Raw genomic sequence first — 6,000 nt, forward strand, 5'->3', positions numbered from 1 at the left:
TTCTTGGAACAATTCAAAACTTTCATCAACCTAGCTATGATACATCAACAATTCATATCAATCAAAAGGGACCCAGCTGAGATGGTTTAATGCTTCAACCATTACTTTCATATGGCATATTGCAAGTTGGAAACGCCATACACTGTACCAGTTGTAGCCATAATTCAAATTTATCTGAATGCTATGGACCATCTTACTTCCATTTTCCTAAGAAGACTTCTTGTAGAAAATATCAACACACTGGAAAAAGTCTTCTCGGAAGCAATTACCTTTACTAAGCAAGCCAATCCTAATGGAGGAGGATTGATGCTTCTAGCTCAAGCTATTATGACAATGCCAACATATCCTATCGAAGCACCTATGATGCCTAGCCAATTCATACCTATGAATCTAGTTCCATTACAATAGGAACCCACTATACAAAATTTGACTATAACATATCTAGGATATGAACCTCCAAAAGTTTCTTTCTTCAAGCATAAGGCAGCAACTTTTGTTGAGGTAGACAATAGTTTTCCCTCCGAGTTTGGTCAGATGAAGAAGACCATGTCACAAATGAACAACGAACTAAATCGCTTAAGATTATCACAAGGACAAATTAATAACTTTCAAAGAAACAACCGTGGTCCTTACAACAACAACAATTACAATTAGAATTATAATAGGAATTTCAGTGGAAACAATAATGTAGAAAACAATAATGGAGGAAATAATTTCAATCCTCTTGATTGTAATAGCAGCTTCCAAAGGCAAAATTGACAATGGAAAACTCATCCAAATGATGGGAGCATTCATGCAGATAACAACAACAATAATGTTCAGTATGTGGACATTAATAATTATGATGATGGTTAAAATACACCTAACAAGGATGGTTCATATCATAATGGAAATCAAGACATGAATCAAAATTCACAAGTGAATGACAATGTGCTTCCTGTATAATTTAATGCTATGGTACTAGAATCATATGATTCTAAATAGAATGCATAGGTGGAATAACTGGCCAATGAAGAATTCTCTTTTCCATTTAGTTAGGAACTAGATATTCAATTGGGAGAGGTGTTTTCCTTTCGAAATGATAATTGGAATACATATAATTTGTAGAGTTGAAAAGAGCCTATGATAGATGGAATTCCTTCAGCATTAAAACCAACTCCTCCCAATCTGAGAGTGAGTAATAATCTGGTACCAATCAGGCCCCCATATGGAGGACAACAAAATCAAAATCAAGGAAATGTGCTAATAATCTCAAAAAATCTCTCCTAGTTTACTGAAAAATATAGTGCGATGGAAGGTTTGAAACAAACAAAGGCCAACATGTCCATGTTTGACATGCTGCAAAATTGTCCTCATCAATGAGAAGCACTAATTAAAACTCTAGATCATACAAAGATACCCCATAATATGAGTATTGTTCCTCAAAAGACAGTATCTCAACAAGTCAATGCTTAATTCGAAGGTAATGCCATCTATGTTTAAAGACAAGGTTGAGGTTCCCCCATTTTTTCTTAGCATCATGATATATTGAAAAAATCTTCATACTTGCCTAATTGATTTAAGAGCCTCTTGTAATATTATGCGACTATTGATAGTACAAGGCTAGGTGTCACACCTCATACTTCTAATCAAATAGTGATACAATTTGATAAGATAGAGGTGAAAGTCATTGGTATGTTGAAAGATGTTTGGATACAATTGACAGTTGACCCTCGAATTCAAGATATAATTGATATACAGGTGGTTGATATACTTGAGACATGTGGATTGCTACTAAGCAAAGAATGGATGAAATGACTAAGGGGATGGTTTTGTATGGATTTTACTCAATTATGGTTACCATGGAAAGGGTTGAATAATCAAATCAAGAAAGATGCAGAGCCAAAGTTTAAAAAAATGATTACCGAATATAATGCACCTAATGAGGTTGCATTCTTACAATTAGATTTGGGCTCATACAAAGTAATGGCTTTCGATACAACTTCAACGAAAATATCAAATGATCAAGATGAAAAATCCAGGATTTCAATCCCAAAGCAAGAGGTCATAACATAGTTCATAGACAACATGGTGGCTAATTCACAATGTTAAGGAGAAGAAGTTGACCCTAGTATCCTACTTCTCATAGGATTTTGCAGATTGCATAAAGTTAGTCACTCTATATTTGAATGTTCAAATTGCCAAGAAGAATTTGCTAAGGTATTAACGCAGATGATGAAAATGAAGAGTGGTAACATTCCAAAAAATGAACCTGTAGTAAGTCAAAGTTCTACAAACATATCTAAATCAGTAGAAAAAGTTGAAGAGGAAATTGAATATCTAAATGAATCATAGAGTGATACATCTTCAAATGGTGGAGGTTTGTCTTCTCCTCCACCAGGAATGATCAAAGTCTAAAGAAGGAGACGATACATAAAAGGTCAAGGATAGACTTCAGTAGTCATCCATCCAAAACCAAAAATGGATGAAATTATAGAATTAATTGAGGAAATTTAGGATAAATAAGAAAAACATACACTTCCTATATCAAGGACTAACAATGGAAAATCATCAAGTCCACCCCACAAAGGACTACATCAGATCCCCAAGAAATAATCCTTTTAGGCCCAAGTGAAAGAAAGACTAAGGAAAAATAAATATAAGGTTAGAAAGCCTAAAGAAGATATGATCTGGACACTTCACTTCAATGGTTCCAAATGTAAATGAGGAGTTGTTGCAGGTATTGAGTTGATCAACCCAAAAGGTAAGTCTTTCTACATAGCATATCAATTATAGTTTAGATGTACTAATAATATTGTAAAGTATGAAGCATTAATTTGAGGATTCCTTTTTGCATTGGAGAAAGGAATCATAGCTCTCGTAGTTGAGGGAGATTCTCAATTAGCTATTAGATAAGTCAAATTCATATACTCTCGCAATGATAGAAGCTTGCTTGCTTACAAGAAAAGAGTGTGGGATCTAATGGATGACTTTGAAGTTTTAGACATAAATTTCATTCCAAGGAGGAAAAATATGGTGGTAGATGTTCTCACTATTTCAACTAGTGCATTACAACCAGTCAAAAGAACTAAATTGAAAAGATTTTTAGTAGAATTGGTTGTTATCCCATCCATTCTAGACAATATTACAAACTTCCAAGTTTTTCAAGATGATCAACATATACTCAAATTTATCATGCACAATGGCCACTTTAAAGGGCAAGAAATTGATGGCACTCTAGACGATAAACCTGAAGATGATGAACTTGAAGATTGTAAGAATTTGGTATGGCTCTGATACCATGTAAGAATTTTTCTTAGGGAAAATTCACCCAAGATCAAGGAGCTCAAGCACAAGCACAATAGTAGAGCAAAAGAGTATGATCAAAATGATGATATGATATCCATTCAATGTTTAATTGATATGAAAGTACACTAGGAGTGCCTATATATAAAGGCCTCTAGAATGCTTCTAGAATGCCTAGAAATTAGCATACTAATAAGTCATACAACCAAGCACATGTCCACCAAAAGTGGATTATCCTCTATTAAGAATAGGAGTAAGTCTGATGATGAGAAGATAAGCCTACAAAGGTATAGCACACAAAATAATGTTGTAGACACCATGTGCTAAAATAAGAGTGTGAATAGTTGTGTTGTCTACATGAAAACTTAGTTAATTATGAAAACTCTAGTGTTGTAGACACCATGTGTTGAATTAGAGTTGCTTACTCTAGTGTTGTCAACATGACAACTCATAAGAGTACATGAGCTACTAAGTGTCTCACCTAAGAATTAATAAAATAATGCATAATAATAAAATAATGCATTAACCTGAGTAAACTTAAGTAAAGTGTAATAAGTAAATACTTATTTACACCAACAACCCATGCCCCCCCACCCCCTTAAGTGCAACTTAGGGGAATGCACTTAAGCTTATGAAAGCTAAGATGAAATGCAAGATGGGTCCCAACTACTAGGCCATGTTAGGCACCCATGTACATAATGAAATGTTGAACACACAATTCAATGCAATCTCTCTGCAAATAGGGAAAGAGGGAAAACCATGTGGGAAAAAACCTTCCCCCAAAAAGAGAGATATGTAAAAGAGAGAAATGGGAGAAGGATAAAACCCCATTCAAGGAAAAAATCCCCCCCATAAAAGAGAAGAAGAAGGAGACAAGGTAGTCCCCCCCCCCCCAAATGTAGTGTGTCAATCAGTGAGAGTTTCTCCAATGTAGAAGCTGATCCATGAGTGCTAAATAATGTTCCTCCACTTTGGAAGAAACAATGATAGAGTTATAGGTGAGATGCTTTCACTATGTGTAGAAAGAATCCTAAAGATGTATGGTGTCTCTAAAACCTACTCAACTGTCCCTGTGTTGATGTTGATGGTCGCTCCTTCCAATACTGCAAATAAGAATGAGTGCAAATCTAGCAAAGATGGATGTAGAACCTATTCCAAAGAACAAACTGTCTCCTCAAATGATAAAGAGACCTCTTGCAACTGTTGTACATAAGAATCCATAATCACATCAACCTGGTAAGATTGATCATGTAGAGAATGGACATGAGGGTTAGAATGAGCCCTCACAACAACTAAAGAAGGATATACCTATCAAAGAGAAGTTGTATATCATCAATGAAGTCTCCTAAATCTGCTATGTCTGACTCTAGGAACAAACTTGAAATGTTAGTCAAGAAGTCATCCACAAATGTTGGAGCTAGAAGACAAGGTACCCCCTACTGTGCTGGATCTATCACTATGGCAATAGATGAAGTATTCGCCTCAACATAGAGAAGATGAATATCATCAATGATGTCTCCCACATCTTCAATGTGAGACTCCATGAACAACTCTGCAATGTCTAGAATGAATTCGTCCCATGAAGCTGAAGTAGGAAGACATGGAGGTTCCTACTACACTAAATCTGAAGCATCTATGGCTGGAACTAAATTAGTAGTAGCAATAGGAGCATCAAGAGGTGTGATCTCATCTAGAGTTGGAGGAACCAATACTGAAGCTGCTAAAGATAGAATGTCCTCTAGAAATGGAGGAATTTGTGGATCTCCATATGCTTCCCAAAGAGCCATCCAAACATCATGAGGAAAACTAGCCATAAGAAGAGGACCAAAATATTCCTTACTCATACTTTGATACATAAAGTGAATAAGATGATGAAGATAATTTGCCCAATTTGGATGAGGTGGCAGTATCTTTGAGTAGAGATAAGGAATCACATCCTGATGCTCCCTTAGATGATCAAGCATCAAAGCACTCCATTTTTTATAGTTCCTAAGTGTCAACTTTAGTCTTAAATTAGATTGACATATGTGACAATACACCATGAGATCAATAAATGTACCCCCAAAATAATCAATCTACCCCCCCCAATGTATGATTTGGCACTTAGTGCAATAGCCACATGCCAATTTAGGGCCTATTTCTGAAAGTAGTATTTCTGTCCATAGAATCCTATAAGCTGATTGTAGATTTGGAAAGTAGACAAAAAAAAAAGCACTTTCAAAACAAACAAAACCTAATTATGTGTCCAGATGAGCTCGTACTAAGCATTTGAACTGGCAAAAATTAGGATTTACAAGTTGCAAAAAAATTTAGGAACAGAGATCTCAAACCACCTATACCAATGTGTAGATCATGAAATTATACCCCAAAACAAAACAAAAAAATTGCTCACAAAAAGGAGTTCATATGAGGGAGATATCATTGTTTTAAAATCACCTCTATTGTTATTTTTCCTGAATCACTGTTGTCGCACCTCCAAAAATCAAATGGCTCTAGATTTTTCCTCAGATGTCCAATTTGGATGAAACAAAACCTAATTTGGGGGTTTTTTGACCTTCTGAATGTGATGCAAATATCTAATTTGCACCAGCGAGATTTAATCTTCACCTAAAAAAATCTCTCCTACTGGCCTGATGGCCAAAAAAAAATTGGAAAATAATGCAGATCCAAAAAAATTGTAGAGATGTAGATGAAAAAAATGCAAATCTAAAAATT

The sequence above is a fragment of the Cupressus sempervirens genome, chromosome 1 (genome assembly GCF_028749045.1).
Source record: "Cupressus sempervirens isolate cs-2001-9-10 chromosome 1, ASM2874904v1, whole genome shotgun sequence".
Classification (NCBI taxonomy): Eukaryota; Viridiplantae; Streptophyta; class Pinopsida; order Cupressales; family Cupressaceae; genus Cupressus; species Cupressus sempervirens.